At 38.0% G+C, this 26,463-nt stretch overlaps 1 protein-coding gene across 1 annotated transcript in view; it reads right to left on the bottom strand.

The window, feature by feature from the left end:
- The window catches only part of ST8SIA1 (ST8 alpha-N-acetyl-neuraminide alpha-2,8-sialyltransferase 1), a 141,969-nt gene that overhangs the window by 8,418 nt on the left and 107,088 nt on the right, over positions 1–26,463 (bottom strand). The gene's annotated exons all lie outside the window — the stretch shown is intronic.

The raw sequence follows: 26,463 nt of genomic DNA, 5'->3' as shown, positions 1-26,463 counted from the left end.
TTGAACTTCCAATTCTCTCTCATCATGTAGCGTGGCTTTTCCCCACCTCAGCAACCTAGACTCAGGTTAAGAGTCCTTAATGAGATTTCCTCTTAACTAAAGTGCATTGCACATTTTGTTCTCTTCCACATTTTATTTGCCTGGAATGTAAGGATGGTTTAATACCCATGAATTCAAAAAGTTTTGGTTATTGAATAGGATTTTGATAAAAGCTATTTGTGTGGTCTGACATAAGCACAAGACTGAATCCTCATCTGCAAATCAAAGGAACGCCTTCTAAAATACTCCTTCACTTTGAAATTCTATGATTCTACAAGTATTCAGATTAATCAATGCTATCTTATAACTATAATATTACATAGAAAAAAAGACTTGTTATAAAATGATGCTAAGAGTTGCCCATGTTGCTTGCACCAAAGAACACTTCTTTCCTATGTTCTTTCACTTTTGATTATATGAAGTGAAAGTTCAACTATGTTCACCTAAAATTTATGGTACACATCCTATGTGTCAGACATTGGAGAATTAAAAATTTAATTACCCAATTTTGGGGACACTTTGGTCACTGATAAGGGTATACAGTGTACTAAAACAATGATGAGGATTCAGTGTTCCTGTAACAAGCAAGGCTGGAATGATGGAGGTTGTGGTGACAGGTGAGGCATGTGGCAAAAAACTTGGGCATCTCTAATTTGTTTGGACTTCAGTCTGTGGCGATGGGGAGTCTTCACAGCAGTAAGTACTTACAGGATTTACTATTTGGGTTACAAATATTTCACCATCTGTTTAGTGGTCAGTCCATGTCAAGAAAGGTAACTCTGGCAGTTCAGAAGATGTTCTGAAGAAGGAGGAGGCTGGTGAACTAAAGACCAATTAAGAAGTTGCTGGAGTAGCTCAAGTGAAAACAAAGAGAAAAAGACAATAAAATAGGCTAGGGCCTTGCAACCCTTGTTTTCTTTCACAGGAAGGGGAGCTGCCCATCTCAGGTTATGTGAAGAAGGAGCAGCAGCATCTGAGAATGGAGCTAAGCCACAACTAGCAGAAGGAGTCTGGCCTGCCATTTGGGCAGGGCTCATCATAAATATGTGAAACCAAAATTCTGAATACTCAAATCCACAGGATTTTATGCAGCAACCAGTGTTATTAACCTTGCCTTCCATGAAAGGTGTGTTTCTCAAGTCCAAAGGAAGGGAAATTGCTCAAGTTTTCTTCATGGCCTTGATTCAACACCTCTAATTTGTTTGGACTTCACTTCAGCAGCCTGATTTAGCAATATTTCCTGAGCTCTGACAAATAGAGAAGTGATTACAGCATTTTTAGGTGGAATCACTTTACCATAGACGAAATCATGGAAGTACACTGAACCATATTTTGGAGCTGAGCTAGCTTCTCCAGCAGAAATTCCCACTTCCCAACTTCCAAATAGGCTCTGCTTAGAAAATTTAAAATTTTTCATCCTTTTTAAAAATATTTTTTTATTGATTTAAGAGAGGAAGAGAGAGGAGAGATAAAAATATCAATGATCAGAGAGAATTATTGATTGGTTACCTCCTGCACTCCCCCTACTGGGGATAGAACCTGCAACTGGGGCATGCCCCTTGACCAGTAATCGAACTGTGACCTTCCTGGTTCATAGGTCGATGCTTAACCATTGAGCCACAGTGCCCAGGCAATCCTTCATCCTTCTTAATTGCCCATCCCTATCTCTCCTCCTAAACAGTAATTCTTTCTCAATAATGTAGACTCACACTACAGATAGTTTTCTTCTTTGTTTGAACAGTGGTTCTCAAACTATAGCTGTAATGATGTGATATCACTTTCTGATGAGAGTTGTCCAGGGAGATGAATTTTTATTCAGCACTCCCCATTGATTGTGATATGTGTCTAGGGGATATACTTATTTAGAAGATCAAAGCCATTAAAGTAATTTGTCTAGCTCTCTGCATCTATCCTTCAACACCTCTTTCTTTATATCTTCAACTAGAGACCTGGTGCATGAAATTCGTGCACTCGGGGGGTCCCTCAGGCTGGTCTGCACCCTCTTGCAGTCCTGCAGCCATCAGTCGGACATCCTTAGTGCTGCTGCGAAGGCAGGAGAGGCTCCTGACACCGCCGCTGCGCTCAGCAACCGTGAGCCTGGCTTCTAGCTGAGTGGTGTTCTTGTGTGGGAGCGCACTGACCACCAGGGGGCAGCTCCTGCATTGAGCATCTGCCCCCTGGTGGTCAGTGCGCATCATAGCGACCTGTTGTTCCGCAGTTTGGTCAATTTGCATATTAGCCTTTTATTATAGAGGATGTTATCCTTGTTGTAATTCTAAGAGGAAGAAGTGGTCCCTCTTCCCCACTGTGTCATGGAACAAGCTATTTCACATTTTCTAAAGAACTCTTGTTCAAAGTGGGTTTCCCCTCTTTAAAACATCCAACTTCTCCACCTGACTGAATTATCTCCTTCTGCCTTTCAAACACTGTTGGACCTTAGTAAGAGAAAATTTTTCCGATGTCCATTCTGTTTGCAGACCTACATTCTAGGTTTCATTCCACCAGCAGCATTCTAAAGCAGTTAGTATACTTCTAGTTCCCTTATGTTTCCTTAAACAATTCCTTCCTTATTGCTGCACCGAATGACATCCCACCAGCAACATTCTAGAGCAGTTAGTATACTTCCAGTTCCCTTTTGTTTCCCTAAATAATTCCTTTCTTATTGCTGTGCCGAAGGGCTCTGCTGGCTGATGGAACTTTCCCTATTTTTGTAGTGGACCACATACTAAGGTGAATTATAGACAGTTCCAAAATAATCAGGGCAATTGATTTTCTGTTCCCTGTCTTAAAGCTGACTGATTATTCTTGAAGAGGGTAGTCTTCCTTCCTTGAGTTTTAACTTGGAAAAGGAACACACATCTTGGATTTACTATACTCTTAATTTTATTAACATTGTTTAAAAACCAGCCCATACTGTATATTGTATTGTATTACTTTTATCTACTCCATTCTTCAATAAGTGACATCACTTAACTCAATTTAATTCAATTTAATGACTATTTATGGCATACTTATTATATTTAATGTTATCCTGATCAAAAGTTTAACAGAAATGGTTTTGAATTTTACCAAATTATTATAAAATTAAATCAGAATTTAAAGAGTGGTGTCCAGCTTATCTCTCCAGCCTCATAACTCAGCTACTCTTCATGCCCTCACCCTATGCTCCAGTCAACCCTCTATGTGCACCTTTCCATTTTTTTGCATACATAAATCCCTTGTTGCCCATCATTCATTGTTTTTTTCTTTTTTCTAGATATATTTTTATTGATTTCAGAGAGATAGGGAGAGGGAGAGATAGAAACATCAACGATAAGAGAGAATCATTGATTGGCTGCTTCCTGCACGCCCCCTACTGGGGATTGAGCTGCAACCTGGACATGTGCCCTTGACTGGAATCAAACACAGGAACCTTTAGTCCACAGGCCGATGCTCTATCCACTGAGCAAAACCAGCCAGGGCTCATCATTCATTGTTGATGGGAATGCAAAATGGCACAGCCACTTTGAAAGGCAGTTTGGTGGTTTCTTACAAAATTAGACTTTACCATACAATCTAGCAATCACAATCCTTGGTATTTACCCAAAGGCGTTGAAAATGTATATCCACACAGAAACCTGCACAAGCATATTCATAATTGCCAAAACTTGGGGCAACCAAGATGTCCTTCACTAGGTGAATGAATAGAAAAAGTATTAAATCCATACAATGGGTAGCTCAGCATTAAAAAGAAATGGCCTATCAAGCCATGACAAGACAGGGAGGAACATTAAATGCATATTACTAAGTTAAAGAAGTCAATCTGAAAACTCCACATACTGCATGATTCCAACTTAATGACATTCTGGAAAAGGCAAAACTATGGAGACAGTATAAAAATCAGTAGTTGCCCAGGGTTAGAAGGGAAGAATGAAATGAATAGGCGGAGCACAGAGGGGTTTTATGGCAGTGAAAAGATACTACATGATACTATAACGATGGAAATATGTCATTATACACTTGTCCAAAACAACAATATGTACACCACCAAGAGTGACCCATAATGTAAACTAGGGACTTCGGGTGATTATAATGTGTTGATGTAGGTTCATCAGTTATAACAAATGTACCACTCTGGTGTGGAGGCTGATAATGGCAGAAGCTGGGTGTGTGTGTATATGAGGTATAGGGAAATCTTTGTACTTTCCTCTCTCAATTTTGCTGCAAACCTAAAAGTGCTCTAAAAACATAGTCTTGAAGAAAAACCACATCATAGCTTTTTACAAAATAGCAATCACATTTTAGAAATATATAATAAATTAAAGATATATTATAAATTTAGAACTGCTAAGTCGGAGATGAGCAAATTCAAAGGGCCAATATACATATTGAAATATGCACAAACAGACTGTTGAATCTCAGACAGAAGGCAGGGGAGGTGTGGGTGGAAAGAGATCAACCAATAAACTTGTATGTGTATATACATAACCCCTGGATACAGACAATGGGGTGATGGGAGGATGGGAGTGGGCTGGAAGAGGTTTATGGGGGAAAAGGGAGGACCTGTGTAATACTTTCAACAATAAAGATTTTTTAAAAAGTTGACACTGGAAAAAAATAAATTAATAAATAAATAAATTAAAATAAAATATGCACAATCACAAGCATGAAATTTATACCAATTAAAACTACAGCAAAAGAACAGTTTTCCACAAACAAAATTGGTAAAAATTAAGAAGCATGTTAATAATTATTAGAAAAATGTGAGAAATGGGTACTTGCATGCTTCAAATAGGAGTATGAATTGTCACAGACAGTTCAGGTGATTTGGCACTTTCAATATACACACCTCCTGACCCAGCACTTCCATTTCTCAGCTGGTACCCTTGCTATTTACAGAGCAACCTCCCTCACTTCTCGTAGGTCTTGACTCAAATGAAAGCCCTCAGAGAAGCCTTTTCTGACCTCATCTCTCACCTTCGTTGCAGTCCTTCATATACCTATCACTACATGACATTTTATTATATGTGCATGTCTTTGTTTATTTTTTGTGTCTTCTTGAATGTCCACAAGGAGAACTTTGTTTTGTTTACTGCTAAATCCACAGCGCCAGGAAGGGCGCTGGGCACATGGCACTAAGACAAGATGCATGAATATTTGCTGAAGGATGCAGAAAATCAGAAACAACCAGAAGTCTATCATGAAGGGAATAGCAAAACAGTTGTATCCAGACTATGGATACAAAGCAGTTCTCTTAATAACAGCTCTATTTGTATTGAAATGGAAATATTTCCAAGACAAGATGTTATATGAAAAACAAAGAAATTCCATAATGACTACTGCAATTTGTATAGTGGATTATCATACCAGATAAAGATATATATTTTCTATAGTAACACATACATGTGTAAATACATGGGGAAAGGTTAGGATTCATATTAAGCTGAAAATAATGACTACCTATGGGGAGAGTAGTAAGTATGGGGGAGGGGTAAAGGGTCAAGGGAAGCTTTATTTATTTATTTGTCTTTATTTTTATTGTTGACACTATTACAGATGTCCCCATTTCCCCCATGTTGCCCCCATCCACCCAGCCCTGGCCCTTCCTTCCCTCAGACCATTACCATGTTGTCTGTGTCCATGGATTATGCATTTATGTTCTTTGGCTGATTGGTCAAGGGAAACTTTAGCTTCATCTGGAATGCTTTCATTTTTTAGAAGGTGAATACATTTATGAGTTACTTGTGTTATTAAATATTTTCCTTTGAAGAGTTAGGTACCTTAGTAGTCACATAAATGCAAAGCAAAATAATTGTGAGTTTCAAGTTTACTCTTTTCAACACAATAACTTAGGACTATGTTGTAATTTTATTCTTTTACATTTTAAAAAAATATATTTTTATTGACTTCACAGAGGAAGGGAGAGGGAGAGCTAGAAACATCAATGATGGGAGAGAATCATTGGTCGGCTGCTTCCTGCACACCCCCTACTAGGGATCGAGCCCACAACCAGGCATATGCCCTTGACTGGAATTGAACCCAGGACCCTTCAGTCCACAGGCCAACTGAGCCAAACTGTGTAGGGCTTAATTTTTTAATATTATTATATTGTTGTTTGTATCATATAAAGCACATTTACAAAAGATTCATAAATGTGCAAGTTAATTCATCTCTTAAGCAAATTTCATTTTTAAAGTTCACATCTACATAAAATATTTTTCTAATTTTTCTCTACAAGAACTCTTATTTGAACACTTCCCTTATTATTTACTTCCTGTTCAAAACTGTCAGTAATTTCCAGTGGCTTAACTCATTTCCTCATATTATTTACTTGCTTTTCTCATATTTTAGACCATTTGCCATGTTCATGGCTGCTCACTGTTATTTTTCTGTCTTTGCACAGCTGTTTGTTTACACAGCTGTTGCTTCCTTTTCCTTTGTCAATGAATGTTAATTTTGTGTTGATTTACAAATCTTTCCTCCTCTGTACCTTCTTATCCTGTGGGAGTATCTCTTCCACAGGAGAGTATTTTACCAGACTGCAAAAAACACATCATACCAAACTATTCCATTCATACACAGTACATGTTAAAATACGTCCTAAGAATGCAAACTTTGCCCTAAGCAGTTTGGCTCAGTGGATACAGCATTGGCCTGTGGACTGAAGGGTCCCAGGTTCGATTCTGGTCAAGGGTATGTACCTTGGTTGCGGGCACATCCCCAGTGGGAGGTGTGCAGGAGGCAGCTGATCAATATTTCTCTCTCATCGATGTTTCTAACTCTCGATTCCTTTCCCTTCCTCTCTGTAAAAAAACAACAACAATAAAATATATTTGGGAAAAAAAAGAATGCAAACTTTTAAAATAGTTATAGGATGGGCATTACAAACTGAACTGGGATGCTTCTAAGAGGATAAAAATTTAAGACAATCCTTTCAGAGATGGATAAATCTGAACTTAATATAATTATCTCTTTAATTTCTATGGCTCATTTGCTGAGTTCCTTCAGAAAAAGCTAATGTCCTTTATCTTTGTGTTCCCTAAGTGTAACACTATACCTGATACAGTGTAGATATTCCCTATGGAATGAATAAATGCATAAAGGAATGAGTGAATGTCTAAGCATCGTTGTAATTTTTCATAAAATGCATTTCATTCATTTCATTTCAAAATATGACACAGGAAAAAAAACATAAAATGATTTTTTAGGAATAATAAGATAATATGAGACACTTTTGGTTGCCTTCTTGTTTGTAAAGCAACATTTTCTTTCCATGGTTTTTATGCAAACTATTTCCTTGCCTTTAACCAGAAAATGGGTAATTAGAAACTGAATAGCACTCTGAAATATAAATCTCTCACTAGATACCAGTTCATTTTCTTATAAACAGAATAAGGTAATTTTTGACAAACATCCAAGAATCATATAATCGTTTTTAATTTTATTTTTTTCCAGGACAAATGAAGTTATGCTTGTTTTTCTGATAGGTGTTCTTTTATGGTTTCTCACTTTTATAGTTCTCAAAATAGCAATTATTCTTATTTCCCTAAATTTCAATATGAACTTTAAGGTATACTAAACTTTAAAATCATATATTAATTCCTTTTGAGACATAAAATTAAGTGAGGTATATTCTAATCTGTGAATTTCAACCTTTAAGTAAAAAAAATTATGTCAATGTTGACACAAAGCAATCACCTTGTATTTTAAAAAACAGATTGCATATTGGAAGCCCATTGATTTTTCCACATAGTATCTTACAAAATTTTCTAATATAGATGATGGTCTCAAAATGTGGCTTCTAATAATAGAGAAGGTACTTTGAGAAGACTGCAAGTTCAGCCTCTTCCACAGGCAAACTACAACCTTCAGCAAGTTACTTCATCTCTTTATGCCCAATTTTCTCATCTGAAAAAAATGGAGGTACTAAGAGTACCTACTTATAGAGTTGCTGTAAGCACTGAATGACTTCATATGTGTGCTGCTGCACTTAGAACAGTGCTTGGCACATAAGAAGTCTTACAATTTTTGGCTTCCATCTAAAACTTCACCATCATCATCTTCATCACCATCATCATTATCACCATTCCTCTCCTCTGTGAAAAACCAAGTGAAGAGAAATAAATTCTTAAAGAATTCTACAGAAATAAACATTATCTCCAAGAATGCCAGTTATAAATAAACAATTTAAAAAATACTTTCTAGGCAGGATATAGCTGGCATGTGTTCATATATACATTACTAGGATACTGAAGTGAGTATAATTGTATGCTCATTTTTCATTGTTTTGTTGAAAATTTTTAATATGTGACTGTTATTCCAAGCTATCAGTAAACAGAAATGACAAGAAAAGAGTAAGTGTAGGGGGTCAGAGAAAACGGTCAATTTCATGTAGTTTATCAGAGACTTATTTAAAGCAGAAAGAGAATATCAAAGAATCTCTTTTCTATAATAAAAAAAGCTAAATATAAGCCAAGTTACTAGAAAACAATGAGATCTCTCCAAAATATTATAAAATGCACCATCCATTTTGTCACAAAGAATTGATCTATGCCCTCCTAAATGTAATTTAAAGCAATTAATGAAACTATTTGCATGAACAGTTTTAATATACTGCACATTCATTCTAGGTATCGTTTATTTAATTACATATTCCATTATTCAATTATAATTCATTTTAAAAATGTGCTGGTAAAATCTTTGTTATAAATCTAAATCATGCAGTGTTTTAAATTTATTATATTCCTAGGGTTAGAGTCTCTCTTTATTTCTCAACTGAAAAGTTAGAAAGTAACTTGAATTGCCGAAACCGGTTTGGCTCGGTGGATAGAGCGTCGGCCTGCGGACTGAAAGGTCTCAGGTTCGATTCCGGTCAAGGGCATGTACCTGGGTTGCGGGCACATCCCCAGTGGGAGATGTGCAGGAGGCAGCTGATCGATGTTTCTCTCTCATCGATGTTTCTAACTCTCTATCTCTCTCCCTTCCTCTCTGTAAAAAATCAATAAAATATATATAAAAAAAAAAAGAAAGTAACTTGAATTTCTCTATTGTGACACAAACTCAACTCAAACTGAAAATCTAGGAAGGATGTGAAGGCAGGGATCCTTCTCCCCTTGGTATCTGGGGAGTGAGAGGGGAGGCCGGCTGCACTTAAGATCCAGGAGAGAGTGGAATGTGAGGACACTTAACCTCATGGTGCAGCCCACTGACTAAATCTGAGAAACAAAGGAGGACCTAATATTCCATCCATGCTGCCTTTGGCTGGGTGGCTTGGCAGGTTGAATGCTGGCTATTGCAAGCCAAAAGATATAACTAATTTGGGGAGACTTCTAGATGAGAGTTTTTTTAAAAAGGAAATCATCATTAACTAATCACTTACAAATCCCAAAAGCCATCAGAGGATGCATTTGATACCCATGAGAAAGCAGATGGGACCATCTCACTAGTATGCGCCACCTGTACCTTGCAAAGGCTACTTTTGCAGGCTGCCACGACATATCAGGGTTTCCATGATCTACCTGCAAGGAAACCCCTTGTATTTGGTGTGGTACAGAGAGATCACTATCGCAAAAACAGAATCAACTACTAGACTTGACTTTCACATGAAGCTCCTAACCCATTTTGGGTGTGACCATTTGAGTACAAGGGTATCATGCTAACTGGCAAATGTGCTCTGCTTCTGAAGATCAAGACAGAATGCTGGTTTGTACATAATCACAACATGATAGGTCTCAAATTGTGATTGAAAAGGTTTGCATGAGAATTAAGCTCTATAAAAGTTCAACAAAATGATTCCTGAAAACCTTGAATTTACAACTAACCAACCTCAAAAGAATATACTCAAGAACAGAAGGTCAACTCCAAGGTCTGGTTTATAACTCACATGGTGGGATATGATTCATTCAAATACCACAATGAGGGAATTGGATAATTTTTAAATAACACTGAATTATAATCTTCTCTTTACAAAAGCAAAAAAATTGTACTTGTACAAACATGGAGCAACTGAAACATAAAGATAAGCACAAAGAAGTATGTTTGGCATATAGTAGTTCAATATATATATATTAAATATGAGAGAGAAAAGGAAAAATAAATCAATAATCTCCCCATTCTACCATTCATCATTGACCTCTATTAACATACTGATTTCTATCTTACACACACACACACACACACACACACACACACACACACACCTTGTAGCAGGACTGAAATTTACACACAACTCCCGTTTGAAAAGGCTACTATTTTTTCTGCCTTACAGTGCCTTCATCTTATTTTGGTGCTCCCATTCTTGCTAATGGCATGAAAAAAACCTTAAATTTGTCAATTAAAAGCAATTCAGTGTCTTTGAAGTAAAACAGTCTTTGGGGTAAATAGCACATCTACTTAAAATGAAAACTCTGCCAGAGCTGGTTTTCCCGTCAGGAGATCTCTCCTCCTCCTCCTCCTCACCTTCTGGCTCCTATTAGAAATGGTGGATCCTTAGGTTGTCTCTAATGTGGTTGATCTTGTCTTGTCCTTTGGGTCCAGCACTGTGAACTGTGGCTGGTACCTCTGGTTCTTCTTGACACCAAGTTGGCTACCACTACTGAAGTCAGTGGCCCCCTCTCTTGTCCCAGTAATTCATGGCTGCTTTTCCCAACCTTGGGCCCCTTCTTCTCGACTGGTACTTTTAGTGATTTTGTATCTTCTACTGGAAATGTGGAAATGTCATGGTTCCCAAAACATCCCATGCAGACTATATCACATACTGGAGATACTATCTCAAGCCTACTCCTGGGAAATCCCTTCAGCCATATTTAATGTACCTTCCAGAACCAAGATGGACTCCACCTGAGCTGCTTGTCCTTTCAGACACCCAACCTGCTCATCACACCATCACTGCCCTAACTCTCCAATTTATCCCATCATCTGGGAAAAAGAAGAGGAGGAGTGGGGACAGATGGAAAAGGAAAGGAAAAGAGAGAACATGACAATAGAAAACAAAGGGACAAAAGGAAGAGAATGTTAACTTAAAATGCAAAAAAAGGAAAGACAAAATCAGGCAATTAGAAGCTTGTGTGATACAGAGACTGAGATACAAAGAGAGAAAAGGAACAAAAATCCCTTCCCTCCCAATCACTGATCCCATTATTTTCTGTCACACTGAACAAAGATGGAGAGGGAAACAGCAAAGTGAAGAAAATAACAAAGAAGGAGGTGAGGTGTGTTTCGCTTGTTCTCTTCAACTTCAAGGACGAATCATATATTCATTTCATTTCACCTTCAATTCTCCCAAGTCATGAACTGCAAACATCTCCTAACAAACCTGAGGAGACTGCAAAGCAGTTGATTCTGTGGCTAGGTAAAAACAGAGCCCAAGAGTTAATTATATTACAGTTGTTGAAAACAGAGCATCTATTTCCATTTCAGGTTGTGATCCAAGTAGATTACATCAGCTTTTAAAGTAAACCATTTTCCCTACTTACACCTATATTAGATGCAAGGCACGTGGCAATGTCTGCCATTTCTCTCTGCCTTGCGTCACTGTCTGTCTACAGTAAGAAGTATTTTGAGTAACACATTTTATGTTACATATACACAGCATTCTCTTATCTCTCTAAAATAGGGTTAATAACATCATTCTTTGCTCACTATTCAAAAATGGAAAAGTAAACAAACAAACAAAAAACAGAACAGTGCACATATTGGAACCTTCTTAATAGCATGCCCCATAATCATTATGTATTAGGATAAGAGACCAAATATATGAAGGATGAATTAAGGAAAAGAGTTTATTTATATCTGTTATTGGGTTATTTTTATTTTCACATGTTAGTCTACACCTTTTGGCATCACCTTGCAGGGGTGTCTTGTAATAAGGTGGGGCAGTTAAGTCATCCCCCAGAATATCTGAGGAGAGTCACATGCTGGGTCATATGCTAAGTTGGAAAGCATGTCCAGACAGCAGTTTAGCAATAAAAGCTGCCTCACAAGGAAGAATAACAGGGAAAAAAATGTTCACTCTACTTAGTTTTATTCCAGGAAATAATTTAAATTAGAAAATTGCTAATTTTCCAAAAAGAAAATCTCTAATATCTAACGAAGAGAAAAGACACTGAAAAATGAGTGGATTTTGTCATAGTTGCTAAACAATAAAAATTATTCACTCCAAACTACCAATGGAATTTTAATTAAAAGCAGCATTCTATGAGAACATAAAGTATATAATATCGCTAGTTAACTTTGAAAAGACCATATACATACTGCATTTCCGGGTTTCATTTTTATTTACAAGCAATATTTTACTCATTGATTTATATTATGATTAGTAAATAAAATTGGTTTCTTTATATATTAATACTAGAGGCCCAGAGCACAAAATTTGTACAAGGGAGGGGGAGGAGTCCCTCAGCCTGGCCTGCACCCTCTCCAATCCAGGACCCCTCAGGGGATGTCCAACTGCTGGGATGGGGCCTAAATCTGAGACCACTGGCTCCTAGCCACTCGAGTGCCTGCCTACCTGCCTGATCGCCCCCTAACTGGTCCCCTGCGTGCCTGCTTGATTGCCACTAATCACTCTACCTGCCTGCCTAATCACCCCTAACTGCCTCTGCTTTCCAGCCTGATTGCCCCCTAACTGTCCCCCTGCTGGCCTGGCTACCCCCTAACTGCTCACCTGCCAGCCTGGCCGCCCCCTAACTGCTTGCTCCCCTGCCGGCCTGATTGCCCCTAACCGCCTCTGCCTCAGCCCCCGCCACCATGGTTTGTCCATAAGGAAGTTGGACATCTGGAAGATGTCCGGTTGGCCTGGTCTAATTAGCATATTACCCTTTTATTAGTATAGATTAATTTAAGATTCTATGTAGTTATGATGGTTAATTTTTTGTATCAACTTGACTAAGTCACAGGATGCCTTGATATTTGGTTAATAATATTTCTGGGGTGTCTATGAGGGCATTTCCAGATGAAATTAGCATTGTATGATGAACTGGGTAAAAGAGATGGCCCTCCCAACTATGGGTGTGTATTGTCCAATCTCTTGAGTATCTGAATAGAACAAAACATCAGAGAAAGTGAGAATTTACTCCTTCTACCTGCCTACTTGAGCTAGGATATCAGTCTTCTGCTTTCGGACTAGAATTTACACTATCAGTTCTCAGGCCTCTGGATCTGGGCTAGAACTTACACCATTGGTTTTCTTGGTTCTCGGTCCTTCAGGCTCATACTAGAGCTACCCCACCAGCTTTCCTGGGTCTCCCTTGCAGATAGTAGATGGTGGGACTTCCTATCCTCCATAACCAACCTTATAACAAATCAATCTCTCTGTCATTCAGTCTCATCTATCTACCTATATATCTCCTTTTGGTTCTGTTTCTCTGGAGAACACTAACTAATATACTAGTCATATACTTTAACATAAATATTATGTATACCTATATTTATACAAAATTATATATTTGCATGTTACATGTACTAATATTATAGATTGATATTTACATATATTTATCTATATATTGTCTAAGACAAACACATACACACAAGACCTAAATGCATATCTAAATGGCTAAACTGTGCTACCTATACTATTATCCCAGCAGCTACAACTCAAGGCTGCTGTGAAAAAGCCAAGTTTAGAGGGGAATGAAAAAGCTTTTCCTGGATTTCTTTAAACCCTAAAACAGCAAAACAAATAGCAATGGGTACTTATTTTCTCTTTATGTCACTAATTCTTGCATTTATTTATCAAACATGGATTTGCTTGTTTTCAGGAGAAATGAGGATTCTACAATTAATTTATGATTATTGTAGAAAAGGTATACTTATGAGAAAGAAAATCTCCCATAGTTTCATGTGAGTGTTTAATGCACTGGCATATTTCTCTACATTGTTTTGTCCCCTATATGTTTTTTACACAGTTAAGATCATGCATTATATATGCTTCCATCTCATGCTCCTTAAGTAAACGCTAAATCAAAAGTATTTCCAAAGTCATTTAAAGCCATTGAATGTATTTCCTATATTTTGGATGTTTGGGGTGTGGCAAATACACGGATGGGCTCACACAATGTCCATTTCAACCTCCCTCTGTGACGTGCTCTACTCAGAAGCTGGAGAGCTAACTACACTTCCTGAACTCTTTACAGCGAGGGTTCTAGTTGTGATGTAGGTTTCAGCCTGAGGTGTAACTGTGTGTCTTGAAATCTGAACTGAATTAAATGAGGAGAGGTCAGGGGCCTGTTTTCAAAGTTAGATTCTGACTATCACTAGACTAACGTAGTGTGAGCCTAGAGCGAGCAGCGGGAGCTGCAGCTTCCCAGCATGGCAGGCGGCTGCTTGATTCTGCACTCCACTAACTGCAGCAGCTTCTGCCAGTGGCTCTCGGAGTTGGTCTCTGTTCCCTCAGCGTTTCTTCTTTCTCCCACCAACTCTAAAACCCACTTAAATAAATCCCTTTATGCTTAAATGAACTAGAATGGATTACATTCTCTGCAATAAATCCTCAACAATAGAGTGTTTTTAATTGTTCAAGATAGTACTTAATTCTTTGATACCAATTTTTCATTTCTAATTCTTTATGCTTCATAGATTTCAAGATTATTCCTTTAGGTTTGACTTTTAGAAGTGTTATTACAAATTCAAAAGGTAGGAGCATTTTTAAGGTTCTTGATATATGTCAATTCTTTTGTTTTTCTAGAAGAAAGGTTGTACTTATTTATTCTTCCATTATTCTCCCATGACAATGTTCACCATCATTGTTATCTCTTCTCTTTATTTTTGCTGCTTTGATAGTTAAAAATAGTTTGCTGCTGTTTTAATGTAACTGCACTTAATTATTAATATAGTTGAATACTTATAAATTTCATAAGCCATCTGTATTTATTCCTTCATGATTTTGTTACCTCTATGTCCAATTTTTCCTAAGACTGAAATATTCTTCATATCTATTTATACATGCTACCTTTGTGTATGAAAGAGAGTTATGCTTTTTCTATTTATATCTGATGTTCTTTTTTCTAAATTATTGTTGGAGTTCTTATATTTAGGTTATGTTACTGACAAGAACGAATTTAAAATGTATTTAATGTGAAATGTGTACATCACCTTTTCTGAATTCTTCCAGTAGAAAGTGTTCCATCCTCAGAACAAATAAGAATTCACATTGATGCTCTTTTTTGGTTTTGTGTTTTACATATTATGTGTTAATCCTTATACTGGTCTGAACGGTGCCCTCTATAAATCCACATCTACCCAGAACTTCAAAATATAACCTTATTTGGCATTAGGGCCTTTTTGATGTAAGTCATTAAAATTAGGTCATAGCAGATTAGGATGGACTCTCCTCCAGTGGCTGGTATCTTTATAAGAAAACAAAACAGAGACAGACACAATCAGAGGAAACACCATGTGACAATGGAGGCAGAGAGAGATTAGAGTGGTGAGTCTGTAAGACAAGGAATGCCAAGGATTGCTGGCCACCCTCAGAAGCTAGGAAGAGATAAGGATCCGCCCCTAGAACTTCGGAGAAAGCATGCCCTTGCCTATACCTTGATTTCAGATCGCTAGCCTCCAGACTTGTCCGGGAGTACATTCTGCTAGTTTAAACCTCCCTGTGTGTGGTAATTTCTTATGGTGACCCTAAGAAGCTAATACAATGAGTACACAGTTGATTTTTGTATACAGTATGAGATGAAATTTTAAATTGTTTTTCTCAAATTATGAACTGATGGGTCTACCCTAAGCTCACTCCTTAAAGGCATGTGAGACTCAACTGTGCACATTTCTCTCTCACTCCACATGGACTTCACATTGGTAGCTGGACGTTAGCCACACTAACAATGTAGTTAAACCATAGAAGTGGGCAAACTAAAAGGAATGTCTTTACTCTCCACCCCCAAACTGGCTTTAAAATATTTACCACTGTTAATTCCCTACATTTTTTACATATTTATAATTATATTTTAATTGAATTTATTCAGGTGATACTGGTTAATAAAATTATATAGGTTTCAGATGTACAGTTCTATAATAAATCATCTGTATATTATACCGTATGTTCACCACCCTAAGTCAAGTCTCCTATCACCATTTATCCCTTTATCTTCTTTTACCTCCGCTCATCCCCTTTTCCCTCCTATAATCACCACACTGTGATCCCTACATTTTTAATTGGTTTTGAATTTTACTATTAGTACTTTAGACAGCAAACTTCTTAATCTTGAGTATTTGGCTCACAGCTATCATGCATATATTCATAGAACATATCATAAGTAATTCAAGAAGGGTATTTGAGAAAGGTATTTTCTAAGCCTTTTTTTCCTGATTGAGTCTGATGATTACTTATTTTTTATTTTTTTATTTTTTTCAGAAAAGTTGTAATATATACATTGAATCTCCTTTATTTTTCCTCCATCTTATTTCTTATCGTGTGCCTCTTTTTTTATTGCTCTACATTTATAAAGTTGAAATATTACAAACTTTATTTTCTGCACTCTAACTCTGCTCTTTGCATCTGATGTGAAATGTATTGCTCTCTTTAAGTATTGCTTTCTTTGCAGTTCTGCCTGCTCTCAGTCATCTCCCTTTGCCTCTCCACTTTCAACTCATTCTCTGTTGTTCTAAACATTTCTGGCACCCCGTGGGTCAATCTGTATTAAGTACATAAAGCTAAGGCTTTGAAATAATTTCTTTTATTCCCTCTGACAAAAATTTTTTATTTGTGTTTTTCCTCTGAGTCTTTCAGTTACTTTTCCTTGTGTTGCAAAATGTTTTGTAGGATCTATACCGTGTGTGTGTGTGTGTGTGTGTGTGTGTGTGTGTGTGTATTATTGCTTTCAGAGAGGAAGGGAGCAGGGGAAAGGTATGTTCTTGCTTTCTTTTCTACACTTTGTCTCTCTTCTTTTAAAAATATTTTTTTATTGATTTCAGAGAGGAAGGGAGATGGAGAGAGATAGAAACATCAATGATGAGAGAGAAGCATTGATCGGCTGCCTCCTGCATGCCCCCTACTGGGGATTGAGCCTGCAACCAGGCATGTGCCCTAACTGGGAATCAAACCATACCTACTGGTTCATAGGTCGATGCTCAACCACTAAACTACACTGGCTAGCCCCAAATGTATATATTTTAATTTTTCTTAAATAGTAAACACACACACACACACACACATCCAAAACAACATGTGGCTACATGGTGAATGGTAGCCTCTTACCCACCATTACTGATCATTTACGTGTTGCACATTTTCTTTTTTGGATCTAGACCTACACAGAATACTAAAGGGCTGAGCCCAGAGCCTAGTTTCCGGTGTCCAGCAAGCATTTATCTCGTGTTTTTGCTGGACTGAGGGAGGATCATCCACTCCAACTGGCCTGTTGTCTGACTGCTAGGGACTCATATGTAGGCTTCAGTTCTTCTCCAGTCAGAGACAGAAGTAAAAATTTTACCTCCACCGACTCTATTCTTAGGGCTCTTCCTCTCATCTTCATCTTCCCTGTTTGAACATTTTCCAGCTCTCACACAATTTAGCCTGCAAAGTGCTACTGCCTCTACCTGTCACTCTCTACCCATGCATGCTATGTATTGTGAAGGGCGGTTTCCAAGTGATTGAGGAAAGAGAGAAACTGATGAAGGAAGGGCAATGACTTCATCAAGCTAAGAAGAGTTCACACGACCTGGGGATCATCTGTGTTTCTTTGCCAGTGGGTAGAATGGGGTTGAGTCACAGCCTTTCCCCATCTTCTTCTGAGATTTCTATGCTATTCTTGTTCAGCAGGCTTAGTTCAAAATATGACTCTCAATTCTCGCCTCACTGCAGTGAGTGAAAATTCCTTGAAGATTCTAGCATTTTACTTCCTTTGCTCCTTATTTTTCAGTTCTCTTGTAAATATTTTGGTCCACGTATTCATGTTTGATGATTTAATTTAAAAGTTAGAATAAAACATTGCATCATAATGATACATATTAACCTAGCTACTAGCTGAAGACTCGCTCTGTGTCAAACACTCTGGTAGGTTCTGGGAATAAAAAGATGAAAAAGACAGAGTCACTGCTAAGTCATATAAGAGATACTGAGGGGAAGGACACTCTAGACCAAGGGCACTGCATGTATGCAGAGGTGTTGGCGAGCATGGTCTTGAGGAGTGAAGAGTGATGCTGGCATTTGAGGCAAATGAGAGAGTGTGGGGAGGGATGGTAAGCTGAGACTTCATTGAGAAAGTAATGGGGAGCCAGTGACAAATTTTAATTTGGATTTTAGAAGACAAATTAGTACTGTAGGGGAAAAAATCCGATTGAAGGAAGATTTTTGGGCACTATTTGAGCCCTGGCAAAGGATTTTTATGACTACCATAAAGGCAACAGCAGTGGAAATAATGAGATAATACAAAGTTAATAAATAATATGAAAGTAATTTTGATAGGGCTTTGTAGTTAAGTAGATCTGGATGATAAAGTAAGGAGTTACAAAGATGACTCAAAAGTCAGCCACCTCAGTGATTTGATGGATGGTGCTCATAACTGTGATAGGGACTCCTGGGACAGGGAAGGTTTGATGAGAAAGATCATTAATTCACTTTGAGGACACACTGAAATGTGTGCCTGTGGGGCTTCTAAATGGAGACAGCCAGAAAACAGGTAACTGTCTGCAGCACAGAGAAGCAAGGCCGGGGATGATGCTAATGGCTGAGTGAGAAAGCTAAAGGATGTTTTCCCCAAGGGAAGGCAAATAGAGTGACAAAAGAAGAGAGCTGAGAGGCAACACTGGAGAACAGCAACAGTAAGGAGGTAGATTTTTAAAAAATCAGCAAAGGAAGCTAACAAGAAACAAGACAAAGAGGTGTGTTGTGGCTCAAGAAGAAAAGAATTTCAGGGAAGCATGAAATAACAGTATTAAGTGCAGCAGAGGTCAAATAATATACGTACTAATAATCACCAGTTTCAGTCTTCTATGACATCTCTATTTGCAAATGATTCTCTCTCATCATTGATGTTTCTAAATTTATCTCTCTCTCCCTTTCCCTTCCTCTCTGAAATCAATAAAAAATAATAAAATAAATAAAAATAAGAAGAACTGTGTTTACACAAATAATAGCCCAAAGCTCTTGCAAAATAACAAATGCTTCTAATGAGAAAACCTTTTTATACAATGAGAATTAGTGTTATGAAAACTCTGTCTTCTGGGCTGTTGAGTGATATCAGCCACAGGTTATTATCTAGCAAATATTCTGAAAATGCAGCCTTTCTGTTTCACAGGTTTGCTAGAATGAGGTGTAACCCAAAATAAAGACACTCTTTTAAGAGCTTCTGTTCTTAGAGAACAGCAGTAGACTTCTGAATCTATCCTCTATGGGGCTTTGTAATACAGAAACTGGGGGCTGTTTCCCATTCATTCTCCAAAGGCCACTGTTGATCTTTCGGCAGCAGGATGACCAGCCCTAGGCTAACTGGCCATATAAATTGGTGCGATCTAAATAACACTACAGATTCCTGTCCAATTCTTCACCTAAAATGACTCCCAGCCCCCACCTCTAAAACAGTCAAGGTTTCTGGCATAAGTGGTAAAGGTGGAAGCATAAAGTTTTGTTGGGAGACAATTGCAATAACTCAAGGAGGGAGATGATGGTGGCTTGGACCTAGGTGGTGGCGGTGGAGATGAGAAATAGTTACAATGTTCGAAAGTAGGTTCATCATAATTTGGCAGTGGAGTTAATAAAATGTGAAGTGTGAGAGAAAGAGATAAGTCAAGGAGACCTCAAAGATTTTTGAATTGAGCAACTAAAAAATGGAGTTGCCATTTATTGAGATGGGAAAGAGGACGGTTGGGGGCGGGGGGGAGATTAAGACTTCTGATTAGTTTAGTTTGATACTCACATTAGATATCCAAATAGGTTAGCCAAGCTGAGGGTTGAATATATGAGTCTGGAAATAGGTACTAGATGGAGGACAAATTTAGGAGTCATCAGAACATAAATAGTATTTATTTAAATTCATTAATATATAATACTGTATAATAATGGAATGAATGATTATGCAATAATATAAAACCACTCTTGTTTGCCTCTTCAAGAGTTTCCCCATCTATCTTTAAATCAATAAATCTTCCCTTTCCTTTCTAAGTTGTAAACTCAGTCTTGGCCTTTTGAATTTTCTCTTCTCTCCCAGTGAGATCTGGCTAAGCCATGATTTCAACCATAACCCCTAGCTGGTTTCTCTTCAACTACTTTCCTAGAAAAGAGTCCAAAGACCTAGGTTCAAGCCAGTTCTTCCAGTTACTATCTGATTGAAGTAAATCATTTACCTTGTCCATCACTAATGTTTTTCACTGAAAAAATCAGGATAATGCTAACATCTGCATTACTTGCCTCTCCATGTGTCAGTTCTATGTACCTAAAGCTTATACAATGTTTACTGTTTTCTTTCTGTGTGCCTCCAAACATTCATTCTTTTCTCTTTTTTAAAATATATTTTTATTGATTTCAGAGAAAAAGGGAGAGAGAGAAATAGAAACATCAATGAGGAGAGAGGATCATTGATCAGCTGCCTTCTGTATACCCCCAACTGGAGATGGAACCAGCAACCCAGGCATGTGCCCTGACCGGGAATCGAACCGTGACCTCCTTGTTCATAGGTTGATGCTCAATCACTGAGCCACACCAGTCAGGCGGTTCTTTTCTAACTAATCATTTTTCTTTCCAAGTAATTGGCAGGTATTGTTTATTTAAAATAAATCATATTCCATCAAATCTAAGATGCTATCATATTATATGCCAATAACACACACACACACACAAAGAACACAGCCAATAGAACTATAAGTCAATGTTTTTATAATAGCGCCATGGATAGTCTTGCACTAACCTCTTGTTTTGGCATTTCTTTCATCTATTCTAAGAAACAGAGGTTTTTCCTGCTTTCACTTACATGTGCTATAGACAATTATTCTACACACATTTTAGTATCTATCTCTAATACAGCTTCATCTACTTGTGGGTATTTTCTTCCTATTTTGTTGCTTTATAAGAAAATACAGAATGCTTCCATCATTTCTCTGAAATAATAATTTCCTTATAAATCAAATTGGCATCCCATTGCTCTGTTTCTATGTCTTTCTTTATACACAACTAAAGGCCCAATGCACAAAATTCGTGCAAGAGTAGGCCTTCCTTCCCCCAGCTGCTGGCACCGGCTTCCCTTTGGCACCTGGGACCCGGGCTGCCCAGAGGCCACTGGCAGGCACTCTGGACCCAGGCTTCCCTCACAGCCCTGGCTTTGTCTGGAAGGACAGAAGCACGTCTGGAAAGATGTCTGGTCTAATTAGCATATTATGCTTTTATTATTATAGTTTTGGCATCTTTTTGGAGATATTTTAAATGCCAATCAAACTCAACATGTACAGAACCTATGATGCACAAACATCAATTGAGATGACAATATAGGAGCAGCTATGAACAAGGTCATCTTTGCTCAGGCAACAAAGATGACCTTGTACAGCTTCGGTTGACCAAGATTCTATTTGGTCAACAGAAGCTATAAAAGGCAGCTCAGTCTTAAAGATGCTAAAATATGAAAACTGTATATCTCATAATCAATAAAATATGTAATTTTAACTTGTGGGCATCCCTTCCTTTTGCCTTTCCCTTCATTAGTACTTGCAATTGTATTTATCAAATATGCTATCTTCTCATCAATTTACATTCTACCCTTATCAATCATTTATATCAAGACTCATTTTTGTTGTGCTGGTTGTTACAGATATAAAAGATAATAGTGAAAACTTTAGCTAAAATGAATATCAATTTAGAGTCCAACCAAATGCTAAAATTCTAATTTTTTAAAATGTATCTGTATTGTTGAAAGTATTACAGATGTCCCCATTTTTCCCCATTGACCCTCTCCATCTCCCCCAGCCCTCCCCAAGCCTTCACCACATTATTATCTGTGTCCATGGGTTATGCATATATGCATATAAGTAAGTTCTTTGGGTAACCTTTTCCCACCCATCCCTCCCTGCCTTCCAAAAAATCTTTCTATTAAACAAATTAAGGCAGTGTAGTAACAGAACTTACAGAGACCATGTATCTACACTTCTCTATAATATAATGTATGTTCTCTAAGAACATTCTTATATTTCAAGTTGGAAAGCATTTTTCAATAAGAACATATAACTGATTAATATACAAACAAAACAATTATAATTAATAATTTCTAAAACTATATTCTATTTACTCAACTTGGTTTATATTCGCCAGTAAAATTACTTACACATATAAACTTAACAATGATGTAATTTTCAGACTACAGAAACATTCACATGCATACTAATAATTATTCCTACCCTATTATTTCTTAAGAGGATATTAGGAAAGCTCATTAATAGCTGAACAATCTGAAATCACTGAACCACAATGAACTGTGTGAAATGGAAGCGTTCACAGATGGGCGCCTACCATCTTGCCGGAAGAAACTCTGAGCACATAAGGAGTTTAGTAAGATAATTAGCGAGTTTCGGGCTTCACTTTTAAGGTTGCCTCCCACAGTTAAGCTGGGGCACAAGTGCTTCAGCGGTAACACAATCTCTTTGTGAATCAAGAGAGTGCCTACGTTCCAAAAAGTCCATGCAGTCAGTACAAATGAAGCACTTGCCAGGAAGGATGCTCTGAACATTCCCAGGAAGGTTACATTTTCAAGGCCCTCTCTACCCGGGAGGAGCCATTATTCACAGCACAAACCATGTTAATCTCAGATGAAACAGTCACTTTACCATTTATACACACGTGCATACACAGATACCATATACAAAAATGCAGATATATTAGAAATTTGAAGGGCAAAGATGGTGAGGGGTATATCAAGGGGAAATAATCTCAGAACACAAAATTTCTGAAAAATAATTTACAATTGATTTCAGAGATCTGAGTTATTTTCTAACAAACTTGCCTAAAGCTCCCAAAGATTTCTTTCCTAATCCTTCATTGCTTTTCCCTTTTCCAGCCCTTCTTGCTTTCTTATGTCCTCTCTTTGGCTCATCCCAACAGTTCTACCCTCTATTTCAGATCCAACTTTGCAACAATACCACACCCTTTAGTCTCTCCCTGACCCAGAAGTTAGCAAGAAGTAGTTCCAGACACAGACAACACACTCCCTAAACAGAATTCTGGTGCCAACTGCTAACAAATTTTTTCCTGCCATGTTACTTGCAGAATGTAGTTAAGTAACTTATCTTAGATCACACAGCCAATGCTGCCCTACTGATTTCCAGAAATCACTCCACACATTTTTCCTTCCAATGAAATTAAAATTCACTGACATTCTGATGATCAGGAATAATTATACCACTGAAGTAAACATTGAAAAGGAGGTGGAGGAGGGCAGGTCAGAGAAAGTGAGTACAATAATTGGTAGTCTCAGTATGTTGCATGTCAATATAAATCCTATATAAAGATTATTTTTTAAAAATATGTTTTTACTGATTTCAGAGAGAGAAAAAGAGAGAGAGAGAGAGAGAGAGAGAGAGAGAGAGAGAGAGAAATAGAAACATCAATGATGAGAGAGAATCTTTGATCAGCTGCTTCCTGCACTCCCCTTACTGGGGATCGAGCCCACAACCCAAGCATGTGCGCTGACCGGAAATCCAATCGTGACCTCCTGGTTCATGGGTCGAAGCTCAACCACTAAAACCATGCTGGCGGGGTTTTGTAAAGATTCTTAACCTGGTACCCTTGCTGATTCCACTAAGTAATGTTTTCTCACTGGGCTGCAACCCGCTCTCAATGGACCTGCATGAAAGTACCATGAAAATTTAGTCTATCCCAATAACTATGTACTAATTATGCCTTTAGAGAATCATTTGACCTGACCTGCTATTTAATGTTGAGGATTAGAGGGTCACAGAGGGAAAGAAAAAGAAAGGGAACAAATGGACATTGATGTCAGGAGTTAGGTTCTTGGTGCCATGCTCACTTCCTCTGCTCCCAGGACAATGTTACTAAAATGATGCAGAGGATTCTGATTTTCTGAATTCAGTACATAAAATTTGGAGTCCAAAATAATCTCACTTAGATCTAGAGGGGCAGAAACACACACACACACACACACACACACACACACACGCACACACACACACGCACACACACACACACAATTGGGGCTTCATTCATATTGTCTATCCCTCTAGCTCAGAGCTACTGTATTGTCAAAATAAACTTTTATTAGAAGAAAATGTAAAATAGCAAGCTCTTTAAATGATTTTGCTCTATTATACAATTTTGCAGCAAATTTGGAAACTACTGACTTTTTTCCTTAGAGATTTCCTATGCATATAATTATATAGTTGAAGCATATGCATTTATATATTTACTTCCACTTTATATTATAACATGAGTAATTTAATAATGATTAAAGTTATTCAGAAACATTATCCCAAAATGCCATTGAGTATTACTCCATTAATACATATATAACATAAACTGTAAAACAACTGATATATTTTTATATGCTTAAAGAGTTTCATTATTTTCAAATTATCTATACATGATATTTATATTTGCATACGCTGTGAGTTTTTTCTTTGTTTTTAAGATGGATTTGTAGAAAAATAACAAAAAGTTGATTTTTAAATAATTTTTATTTATCATCTTTTCTTTTTTTTTCCAGTTTTTTTTTTAATTAAATTTTTATTGTTCAGATTACATTTGTTCCTCTCCCCCCCCCCCCCCCATAACTCCCCTCCTTCCAGTTCCCGCCCCACCCTCCGCCCTCACTCCCCACCCACTGTCCTCATCCATAGGTGCACGATTTTTGTCCAGTCTCTTCCCGAATCTCCCATTCCCCTTCCCCCCGCCAAGAATAGTCAGTCCATTCCCTTTCTATGTCCCTGATTCATTATAATCACCAGTTCATTCTGTACATCAGATTATTTATTCACTTGATTCTTAGATTCACTTGTTGATAGATGCATGTTTGTTGTTCATAATTTGTATCTTTACCTTTTTCTTCTTCCTCTTCTTAAAGGATACCTTTCAGTATTTCGTGTAATACTGGTTTAGTGGTGATGAACTCCTTTAGCTTTTCCTTATCTGTGAAGCTCTTTATCTGACCTTCAATTCTGAATGATAGCTTTGCGGAGTAAAGTAATCTTGGTTGTAGGTTCTTGGTATTCAGCACTTTGAATATTTCTTGCCATTCCCTTCTGGCCTGCAAAGTTTCTGTTGAGAAATCAGCTGACAGTCGTATGGGTATTCCCTTGTAGGTAATTGAGTCTCTTTCTCTTGCTGCTTTTAAGATTCTCTCTTTGTCTTTTGCTCTTGGCATTTTAATGATGATGTGTCTTGGTGTGGTCCTCTTTGAATTCCTTTTGTTTGGGGTTCTCTGCGCTTCTTGGACCTGTAAGTCCATTTCTTTCACCAGGTGGGGGAAGTTTTCTGCCATTATTTCTTGAAATAGGTTTTCAATATCTTGCTGTCTCTCATCTTCTGGCACTCCTATAATTCTGATATTAGTCCACTTGAAGCTGTCCCAGAGGCTCCTTACACTATCTTCACACTTTAGGATTCTTTTTTCATTTTGCTTTTCCAGTTGGGTGTTTTTTGCTTCTTCGAATTTCAAATCTTTGGTTTGATTCTTGTGCTCCTCTGGTCTGCTATTGGGTATAATATTCTTTATTTCAGTCCGTGTATGCTTACTTTCTAATTTCTTTATCGTAGCATCGAGGGTCTCATTAGTTTTCATGAGGCTCTGCTCAAGTTTATTGCAAGCCCTCAAAATTGCGATTTTTAGCTCCATATCCTCCATTTCTGTCATGTTTTTTGTCTCCGCATCTTTTATGCTTTCTTGGTGCACCCCCTTGTGGTCTTTGTGCGCAGTCTTGTTCTAGTTAAGCCTTAATTGTTGTAGTTAATACTAGAGGGATTTGACCACCAGGCCGACTGGCTGTGGGAATCAGCTGTGTGGAAAACTTCAGTCCTCTGGGGAGGTGCTAATCTAGCCTTTGCCTGAGGCTATCCGGCAAATGGCTCTGCGCAGGGCTTGGGCGGGGCAGGATCAACAGGGCAGGGGAGGGAGCAGCTATGGCTGCTCTCAGTCCGTCCCCAGGGGCTCTGCCTCTCTGTCCCAGCAACCACTGCAAACCTCGGAGGGACCATAGCCAGACAGTCCCGCTTCTCCCGTTTGAGTCTGGGTCCCTAGAGACTCGCCCGGATCTGTAGCCCAGAGTCTGAGACTCCCTCCTGATTGAAAACAACAACCGCGCCCTCAGCCACCAGCCCGCTTTGCGCGCGCACCACCGCACCACCGTACCTTTAAATTTTCCACACTGCGCCTCCTCTGAGCCTCGTAATGCTGTTGTTTTTCCTTCTAGTTGAAGAGTCTCTCCTCAGCCAGCCTTCCTGTGGTTCTGGTTGATGTCCGTTCCGTCTTTTAGTTGTATTTTTGAAGTGGTTGTTTGCGGCCGCAGTCTCTGGTG

This window comes from Myotis yumanensis, unplaced genomic scaffold (genome assembly GCF_028538775.1).
Source record: "Myotis yumanensis isolate MYYU_CA2020_CCGP unplaced genomic scaffold, mMyoYum1.0.hap1 SCAF_3, whole genome shotgun sequence".
NCBI lineage: Eukaryota > Metazoa > Chordata > Mammalia > Chiroptera > Vespertilionidae > Myotis > Myotis yumanensis.
This window is presented reverse-complemented; position numbering and strand designations above follow the sequence as displayed.